Source organism: Trichosurus vulpecula, chromosome 8, assembly GCF_011100635.1.
Source record: "Trichosurus vulpecula isolate mTriVul1 chromosome 8, mTriVul1.pri, whole genome shotgun sequence".
In the NCBI taxonomy this organism is placed as follows: Eukaryota; Metazoa; Chordata; class Mammalia; order Diprotodontia; family Phalangeridae; genus Trichosurus; species Trichosurus vulpecula.
In genome coordinates this window covers 63,249,735-63,260,007 of record NC_050580.1, presented here as the reverse complement: position 1 = coordinate 63,260,007, position 10,273 = coordinate 63,249,735, and the positions used below count along the sequence as shown (strand labels likewise).

General features: G+C 45.5%; 3 pseudogenes; 1 reads left to right on the top strand and 2 right to left on the bottom strand.

The window, feature by feature from the left end:
- Window positions 1-1,166: 1,166 nt before the first annotated feature.
- On the bottom strand, window positions 1,167-3,372 carry LOC118829530 (annotated as a pseudogene).
- Window positions 3,373-4,034: 662 nt separating this feature from the next.
- LOC118829528 lies at window positions 4,035-5,743 on the bottom strand (annotated as a pseudogene).
- A 579-nt stretch (window positions 5,744-6,322) lies between these two features.
- LOC118829527 lies at window positions 6,323-8,839 on the top strand (annotated as a pseudogene).
- Window positions 8,840-10,273: the final 1,434 nt, after the last annotated feature.

The window sequence follows — 10,273 nt, the reverse complement described above, 5'->3', positions numbered from 1 at the left end:
CTTCAACTAACCCCTAAGAGAATGTGAGCAACCTTGGTTTTGTTCCCACTTCAGTACAATACACAACATTTATGTAACTAGTTTGTTGTTGTTTGCGGTTTTTTAATAATCTTTTTTAAATTTTGACCCTAAAGGCAAAAAGAAAAAAGAAAAAAATACTGCCATGTACACAGCACAACTCTCTCTCAAGGTGTCAGTGTGATTTTACAGGGGGTTGGCCAGATGTCCCTGAGGGGCATAAGTTGCTCGGTGGGGCAAGCAGTTAGATGTCCATCAGGAAAAAGCAATGTAGATCCAGGCCCAGCAGTTTTCTTGGATATATCCATGCAATGCAGTTCCTGTTGGTTAAAAACTGCTGTTTCTGTGGGCAATATGAGGAATGAATCTGGGGACAGCAGTGGCTGACATTCCATCACATGGACAGGCCTGCTGTTCTAGTGGGACAGTGAGTCATTGAGGTTGGGTGTGGGGAGAGGCAGTGGCTAGGTAGGAGTAGTGGGCCTGATCTTCAAGGAGGCCTAAGATTGAGTCTAGGAGCTTGTGCTGTGGTTAAATTCAGATTATGTGGCTAAATCAGGCCATGCCTGCTGTTCAGTGGGCCCCACAAGGAAGTTAGAATATTGGGCCTGGGGGCAGCTTCAGTAGGATTCCATCACCTATGCCAGGACATGGGATCTTTTCAAAATAGCTGATAAGAACAAGCAGCTTTTCTTGGCTAAATACTATCTGTTTCCTTCTCCCTGAGGCAGGAACTTCTTCTAGGAGAAAAGGGAAGAGAAGTTTTGGAGAGTGACAGGAGCATTTCTTCTCCTAATTAGGGCAAGGATTTTTTTCGGGGCTATTAAAATGCTTATTCAAAACAAGATTTTCCCATCAAACAGAGTTACAAAGAAAAATAGAACAACTGAACAGTTTTACAGATCTCACACTAGTTTATTAAATGAACCATCAAGAATGTGGAAGAGGGGTTCAACCAATTCCTAGATCTAGGATGCCATTATCAAATGAAGTATTATTGATCCAAAAAGAGGACATTTTAAAATACTAAATGCAGGAAATCTATAAGCCATGAAGAGCAAGGCAAGAAAATCCTGACTGAAAAAACCTGGAAAGTCCTTTAAAGTTTGAATGAGATCCTTTCAAATAATTAAGCATATAAAACTGTACTACTTGATATATTTCTCCATAAAGTTTTTTTTGAAATTCTGATTGAAGGATGTCATTTATAAATGGTGTGTAATTTTTCAGCTCATTGACTCCTTTGGCACACTTCTTAAAGACTACATCATCATCCCACCTTCTCTTGACTTGGAAGTTGGCCCCAGGCTGAGAGGGACTAGTGAGATTAAGGAGAAAGTTTCCCCTGAGGAAATTTTCCTTCCTACTTCTCTCTTCTTCAGTCTTTTGTTCTTGTTCCTTCCTAGCTTGCTCTGTAGCTCTTTCTCTTTTTATTTTTTCTACTTCTGCCAGTAGAGCTGCAGTGTCCCCGTCATCGATTTCTTCCTCAAAATCCTTCTCTTCAGCCTCTCCAATTGTGAGGGGATCATCTGCATCAAGGTTGGCTGCAAGAATCTGTTTCTTAGACACACACAAGAGGCAGTTGTGTGCATTCTAGGTGGATGAGCTCTGTGCTTTTCTCTTTCACCATCTTTCTCTCTCTCTCTTCTAGTTCTCACCTGAAATCATGGTTGTGAACCTCTGAGGAGCATCCTGAACAGACTGTCTGTATTTAATCTTAGTGTGAGAAGGTAGATCTCTGCTTGAATATTGTTTGGAAAGCTGACTCAAATCACCTTCCCTCTTTCCTCTTCCATCTCTTGCAGGTTCAAATGTAGGCCTTGCTGCTGTGTCATCTTCAGCAGGACAAGGAAGCCAACTTTGCACTCCCTTGGTTTGTGTTTGAAAAAGTACCTCCTAAAAGGGGTCTATCCTGGACTGGTGGGCCTTTTTATCTAAATACTCTGGAAAAGTAGGTGTGACTTCAATTGGAATCCCTCCCTCCTGAGCAACTAAACAACAATTCACTAGAAGGAAAGTTGACCTTGGCCAAAAGAACCTAAAGAAGCCTGCTAACAGGAAGGTTATAAGAGGCTAAAACTATAAAGTGCAAAGAAGGTGATAACTCATCTTATACGTTAGAAGGAACTTCTTCATCTGGGATTCCCTAGATCAGTGAATTCACAAGTCCATTCCCATCTCTAGAATTCTGAGGCCTTGTTTTACCAGGCTGGCAACTCAATAAATAGGGTTAGTGTTGGGAAAGAGACCAGATTTCTTTCAGCTTCAATGCCACCAGACCCTAACCTGATGGCCCTAAGATGGCAAGGCACTTTCCCTCTTGAAATACCTCTTTCCTTATCTTCGCATTTACCCCAAACTGACCCCCAACAGAATATGAGCAACCTTTGTTTTGTTCCCAAGTCAACACATGGGGTTTCTTGGGTAAGTTTTTGGTAACTTTTTTGAACTTAAATACAAAATGAGAAAAAAATAATGCCATGTACACAGCAGACCTATCTCTCAAAGTGTCAGACTGATTTCCCGGGGGTCAGCCAGATGTCCCTTAAGTACATAAGGTACCTGGGGGAAGGCAGTTGGGTGTCCATTAGGAAGAAGCAATATAGATCCAAGCCCAACAGTTCCCTTGCATACATGCATGCAATGCAGTTCTTGTAGGTTGAAAGAACAAAACAATTCATATGACTCCTTTTCTCCCCCTCACCAATGGTGGTCGCAGTGTCTAGTGTTGAAGCTGTGGTGAATGATGTTGAGATGAGGTCAGGTCTTGTACTTAAAAGGTGGGTACCTGGGGTACCAAGAGCTGCAGGGCTGATGGCAGGTGGGGGTAAGGCTGCTGGGAGTAGTTCTGTTGGGGTGTGGCTGGTGCAATTGATGTGGGGGCTCCTCTGTACCCCAAAAGGGCAGTGAGTGATCATTTGTGTATAGCTGTTCCACTGTCCAGCCTTGCTCCTGAGGTGGCTTCACTCCTCCATAAAAGGAGGTGTGTGTGTGGATGTGTGTGTGTGTGTGTGTGTGTGTGTGTGTGTGTGTGTGTGTAGGGGCACTCAAGTGTGCCTGTGTCATACTTTTCTGGCCCTGGGATTCCCTGGAGGGATGGGAAGATGCCCACTGGCTGGAGCTTCCCTAGGGCAATGGCCAGGAAGGGAGGAAATAAAGGTGGAGTTCAGTTGATGTTCTCATAGTTTGGGAGAAGACAAAAGGATGGCTGTGGGAAATGCCTCCTCCATATAAACTAGCATCCCAGTGGTTAGAGTTGCATTCTTCCTCTCAAAGGAGCATCCACCCCTTGGGCCAGCTTCCTTGGGCCTGACTTCCTTGGCTCACCTGCCCAGTAAGGGCACCTGGATGCATTGGGTGTTGCAATTTCTTGCTCATGAAAGCCCTCTTCCAGAATTGGAGCTAGAGAGACATCTTCCAGGCACATCCATCTTATCATTTATAGTCAGTGTGGTCTGGGCCTTCATGGTAAGACAATTAGCTTTGCTCCAGTTAAGTATAGTGGGGTATATCTGTGTCTACATACTCATCATCCAGATCTACTACGTAGGACATGAGGCCTGGTAGAAACAACTCATTTCTTTCATAAGCTTTGTTCTTTTTTTTAGATTAATAACATCTTTATTTTTGAAAAACAAATCAGTTATATTCATACAAACACTGATATTACTAAGTACAAGGAGAAAAAGGAAACAGAAGCCTCTACTGTCACACCAAAGAAGACCAGGATGCTCTGTCCCTTGGACAACCACTTAGGATAAACCACAAACAAAATCTCCTTTGGGTTGAGATACATTGCTCCCTTTTGAGAGGGCAAGGAAAAGGCAGAGTATCTGGGACCATATAATGCCTAGGTTTTTTGGCAAGTCTCCTCAATCAGTATAGATATTGCTGTACTGTTAATAAAAGTATATATGCTTCTCTTAAAGCATAAAAAGAATTCCATAGGTGATATTGCAGAGGCTTCTCTGGTGTCTCCAAATGCAGTGCCATCTTCTCCCTGCCCCTCCTGTATGTTATTTCTTGGTCGTTTTTCGGATCAAGGCCATTCTCTGTTTGTGAGCCTCTGTGGTGCAGGCCTTTTTGTAGGGTCGTATTTCTTCTGAACCAAAACCTGGGATGTACATGTTCCATTGGTGCTCTAAATGCAACTGGATATCTTTGACCTCTAAAGAGTTAGATTTTCGATTCTGGGCCAGTTGGCACCCTGCCGTCACTACACTCTCAGTGAAGTCATCAGTAATCTGTAACAGCATCTCTTCCACATCTTCATCTATCTGTTCACTGGGATCTACTTCTCTAACCAGGTCCTGTAATTTCTTCTGGGTCAAAACCTGATTGCTTTGTGGCCTAAGAAGCCCCCATGTCCTGGGGGGTGCCTGGCATCTTTCCTACTGTTCTACTGCTGGCCATGGACCCCTGATGGGGGATGTGTAAGGTTCTGGTTTTATGGATGAAAAGCTAGAAAGGGTGATCAGGGCTGAGGGGCCTTTCTTTGTCTCCTTCTGTGGGTTCTTCATCATCTTTTCTTCTTTCTCTTTGCTGGCAATCTCAGCTTGAACCTTCTGGAGAAGGGTAAAATCCAAGCCTTTTGCCAAATGAGTGTGTTCCTTGTCAGCACCCAAGAACCAATACCCTTGGATCAAATGTGCCCCATTCTCTGCAGTGGATTTGTCAGCCTCACCAGTAGGTCCCCACAGCCCTGTAGTTAACAGTGGTGCTGATCAACCTCTGTTTCTTCATAATCCTTATTCAAATGATCTCTCCTTTGTCAGAGTGCCTGGCCAGCACAAGGAAGCCAAGTTTGCATTCTCTCCATTTATATAGGGACGAGTATCTCCCATAGAGGACTAGTCCTGAAACGGTGGAGCCTCTTATCTAAGTACTCAGGAAAAGTAGGTACGAACTCAGACTTCAACTATATGCCCCTACTTACCCAGCAATTGAAACCATTTGCTAGATGGAAAATTGACATTAGCCAAAACAACCTAAATAAGCCTGCTAACAGGATGCTATAAGAGGAGAAAACTATAAAGTGCAGAAGAGGTGTTAACTTCCCTTATTAATTAGAAGGAATTTCTTCATCTGGGACTTCCGTGGATCAGTGAATTCAACTCCAGCCCAATCCCTACGATTCTGAAGCCTCATTTACAGGACTGGCAGATGAAGGAAAAGGGCGGGTGTGGGGGGGAAAGACAAGGCTTCCTTCAGCTTCAATGCCACCAGACCCTAAGATGATGGCCCCCAGTTGGCAAGGCCCTCTTCCTCTTGAAATTCCTCTTTTGTTATCTTTGCATTTCTCCCCAGTTGAGCAGGAAGATGTCCCTGGAGGGCATAAGGTGCCTGGGCAGGGGGGTGGGGTGGGCAGATGTCCATCCTGAAAGAGCAATGTGGATCCAAACCCAACAGTTCTCTTGGATACATCCATGCAATGAAATTCTTCTTAGTTAAAAGCAGAGAACAATTCACATGACTGTTCTTCCCCCCCCTCACCAGTGGGGGTAGCAGTGTCTGGTATCAAAGCTCCTGTGACTGATGTTGAGATGTCCCTGAAAGGTGGGGGCCTGGGGCACCAAGAGCTGCAGGGCTGATGACTAGTTGGGGTAAGCCTGCTGGGGGTAGCCCTGCTGGGGGCATAGTTGCTGGCAGCAGTTCTGTTGGAGGTGTGGCTGCTGCTACTGCTGTGGGGGCTATTGTGCACACCTAAAAGGCAGTGGATGATCATTTGATTATAACTGTTCCACTGTCCAGCCTTGCTCCTGAATATGTAGTGGTGGCTTCACTCCTCCATAAAAGGAGGGGTGTATGTGTGTGTGTGTGTGTGTGTGTGTATGTGTGTGTGTGTGTGTTTTCTCTGGCCTTGTGTTCCTGCAGCACCCAGGAAGATGCCCATTGGCTGGAGTTTCCCTGCTATATTGGCCCGGGTAGGGCATAAGGTTAAAGTTCAGTTGACTGTGTCAAAATGTAGGAGAAGAAACGGATGGACTTTGCTTTTAGCCTTCACACACAAAGATTAAATATTGACCAACTACCCAGGAAGATCTTGAAGAGGATCAAAAGAGTGATTTCAGGAGAAAACTAGAAGAGAGACAGCGAGAAGACAAAGCAAGAAGACAAAGACAGAGACAAAAGATGGGAAGACAGGGAGAGAAGATAGACAGGGAGAGAAGATAGAAGCAGAGAGACAGAAAGAGATAGAGAGTGGCTGCAAGAGAAGAAAACAGAGATCGTCTCTCTTACTACAGAGCACACAACCTCATTTTCTGTGTCTCAGATCATATTCCTACAGCCAACATTGTTGCCAATGATCCCCTCACAGGTGGAGAGGATGAAGCCAGGGGCTGCTGCCATGGGTCAAGGCAGGTCTGTGATCATCAGCAGTTCCATGGCAACAGCCTGGTCTTCAAAACCAGCAAAAAGGGTACCAGGACAATGGTGCAAACTTTGAATGGGAGTAATGTGCTGATGAACTGTTCCCATTCAGGAAGTGCTGTTTCTTTTGCTGGGACTCCACTGCCAGATGCTGCTGCTGCTGCTGCTGCACCTAACAGCAGTCAACCAGAGAACTGGTTCTGCATTGTTGCCACTAGGGAAGGGAAAGGCTGCCAGTGGGGTGTTGCCTTTGGCTTCTTCTAACACTGTCCTCCAGACTTCTTTCCCTAGCACTGCTGTGTTCTCTTCTTCCTCACCCATCTCCTCCTCCATCATTAGACGGCACTACCATGGCACTAGTGAGGCCAGCAAGTGCAGGACCTGCTGCAGCTTCTGTTGCTGCAGCTTCTGTTGCTGCAGATACCCAGAAGGGGAGCAATACTGGGATCGATTCAACTATCCGTGTGCTGTGTTTGCCCATAATTGTTGCTGCTTCTAGAGCTACTGTGGGTGCTGGAGTTTCCCTTTAGCCGTCCCTTGTGAACAGCCAACATGGCTCCTGCCTGCCTGCCACAGCCAACACCCAGGTCAATTCAATTCGGAGGCCCCTAAAAGTTCAATAAAAGCAGTGCCTCAGCAGCAAACACTGACAACCAGTGGCCAGTCCAGCACCGGGGGTAACTCGATCATTGGGCAAACTAGGCAAGGTGCCACCCCCAACGCTACAGCCAACTACAACATTACCGAGCCTCAGATCGTTCATTGGGAACAGCCTCCACCCTGCTGCCTGGAATTTCTCAGAGGGCTGTCCAAGGTGCCACAATAGCCTCTGCTGTCGTCGCAGCAGCGATTGAAAATATACAGAAATGTCAACATTATCTCTCTACTTAATCCAGCTGGCCTCATTTGGAAAACGCTCTACAGAGACAGCAGCAAAGAACAAAGAGTTAGTCCAGAACTTGCTGGATGGGAAAATGCAAGCGGAAGAGTTCAGCAGCAGCTTATACCGAGAACTGAATACTTCACCTCGACCTTACCTCGCGCCTTTCCTGAAGAGCACTTTACCTGCCTTGAGACAGCTAACAGCTGACTCGGCAGCCTTGATGCAGCAAAGTCAGTAACGACAGCCCTCGAAACGGGTAACAACTGCCCTGAGAGCCGTGGTGCCCAGCAGCTCTATTCAGAGCACAGCCGGGAAGCCTGCTGCGACCGGCACAAGCACTCTGCAGCCTCCAGGTATCAGTCTGACACAGCCCGCACCAGTCAGCCTTAGCACGCGAGGACAACCTACACCTTTGGGCATCCAACCACGACAGAAAACGGGGGCGTCTTGGAGACTTCCCCAGGCCACCAGGACACCCAGACCTATTGCCACAGCCACACAATCGTAACCTGCCCACTACTCCTCGGCAAATTCAACTCCATCAGGTTCAATGCGTTCCCGTGATCAAACCACCACAGAATCAGCCTAAAGAACCTGGAGCTGGCTCCTTCGCGGACGACGAAGACTTTACCGACCTTACCTCACTGGCTACAGTTAACTTATTCGAGGAGAGTGCAAGGATATCGGCAACAAATTCTAAAATCGTGGGCACCCCAACCAGATCTTGTCGGGACGAAAACTTCCTCCTTTCAGCACTTTTACAAAGAAGGATACTAGAAATATGCAAAAAGTGTGGAATAACCGAACTGCATCACGATGCAGTAAGGTACGTGTCCGAAAGTGCTCAAAGAAAGAATCTTTCTTATAAGGATTGCGAAAGATACCGGCAGGTGAGTGGTGCTGTCCGCGCACAGCTCGAATTCTGTGAACCGCTTGGCTGGAAAACGGAGGAAAGGTGAAGAAGAGAGAGAAATGTTCATGCGATGATGGGCAAAGACTGGATCCAGGCAAGAAGACCCAGAAGAACTGAGCTGGAAACAGGAGGCAGAGGAGCCCCAGCAACAAAAGCCAGCTCCGAAGAGGCAGAGGGAAGCCGACTTCACTGGTTTAGAAGCAGTCGGTCCTAGGAAGAAAAGGAAAGTGGATTCTCCAGAACCGAGACCAGAGACAGAGGCTTCTAGAACAAGGGCAGCAGTCCTGGGCAATTCTGGAGATGGAACCTCTAGACAGTTGAGGGCATAAAGAATAAGGCAGGTCAGCCTCGGGAACCTCGTATTTTGTTTAGAAAATGAGCGAGAGACCAAGCATTCACCACTCCTATACAAAGCATTCCTTATGTAAAATGGACCGAATCCAGGTGTTTTGGGTGGAGACTCCTGGGGACTTCTTAATCTATCCGAAGATTACACCTGTTTTTGTTGATTTTTGTTAGGAGCAAATGGGATATTGCTTACCAAACAGCCACCCCTTTAAAAAGGGCAGAATCATTTTTGGTCCTGTTTATAAACTAACTCTTCAGTAGAAGAGAAAGTCCTTGTCTGTAACAGCGAGAAAACGTGCAAAGGCCTGTGGATATGATTAAAGGACAGTTCCATCTGAACTCATTTGAAGAGGTGAAGAGGGTGAAGATGAGGATTTTCAGGCAGAAAGTGATGATGATGGAATCGCTGCAGCTCTAGAAGAGCTTCCTGTTCTTATCAACTTTTTGGAAAAGAAGCCCTCTCCTGACATTGGCTTCCGTTTACCCATACCTTAGCTCCCAACTTTATTCTATCAATGGAGCAAGCCCCTTTTGCCCCTCTAGTAGTTATTTTGGGAGGAGGGTCAGTTTTCACAAAGGGTATTTATTCATAGGGGATAATAAACACTTGAACTATCCTATCATTCCTCCCAAATTGTACAGGTTTTTCACCCAAATTCTGGAGTGTCACAACAATTTCTTTTTGATAATTCGAATCTATCACTCCAGCCAATACATGTACTCCTTGAGCTGCTAATCCTGGTTTAGCTAATATCCGTCCAAAATGATTCTTGGGGATTTTCATACATACTCCAGTAGGGGTTTTTCTTATCTCTTTCCTATTCAACCTAAAATTCTCTATACAATGTAAATCATATCCTGCCAAACCAGGTGTTCCTGGACATGGTAGGGGGACATCTTCCCTCACAGTCCAAAATTCAATATTTTGGATCTCACGTGTTTGCTGTTCTCTAATCTGCAAATCTGGGGTCATCATTCTGGCTAGAGGTGTACTCCCCCCTAAGGGCCTATTATTCAAATTACGTAAGGCATTAGACAAATTATCCTTCCAATGTCGATATGAATTATTAGAGCTTAATTTTCTCAGCTGTTCTTTCAACAATCCATTCATTCTTTCAATCATCCCAGATGCTTGTGGGTAATGTGGAACATGATATATGCATTCTATATTATTCAACACACAATATCTTTTCACTTCTTTGCCCTTGAAATGTGACCCATTGTCACTTCGAATCTGCATTGGGGTTCCATAGTATAAACTTACAATATCTAGGGTTTTACAGGTGTTTTGAGTTGCGTCCTTATAAGGACAAGCCACTAGTACACCTGAATAGGTGTCAACACACTTACATACATATTTACATCCTTTATCCTGGGGTAGTGGGCCAATATAATCTATCTGCCAAATTTGGGCTGGAACTTTTCCCCTCGCTATTTCTCCAGTTACTATCCTAGGAAGAGTTCGTTCTTTTTCTAATTGACATACACAACACCCCTCTGTTATTTATTTTAACAACGCATGAGAGATACTGATACCTCGATCCTGTGCCCATCGGTGGGTGGCATGGACCCCTAAATGGCCGGAGGTCTGGTGGACCCATCTTTCTAAGGCTGAGTCATCAGTTGGAGTTGGAGGAGGGACAATACATTCAGTGGTAATCTTTGCTAGTCGATCCGAGTGTGCATTGTACTCATGCTCTGGTGTGGTCAGGGTTGCGTGAGCATCAACATGAAAAACT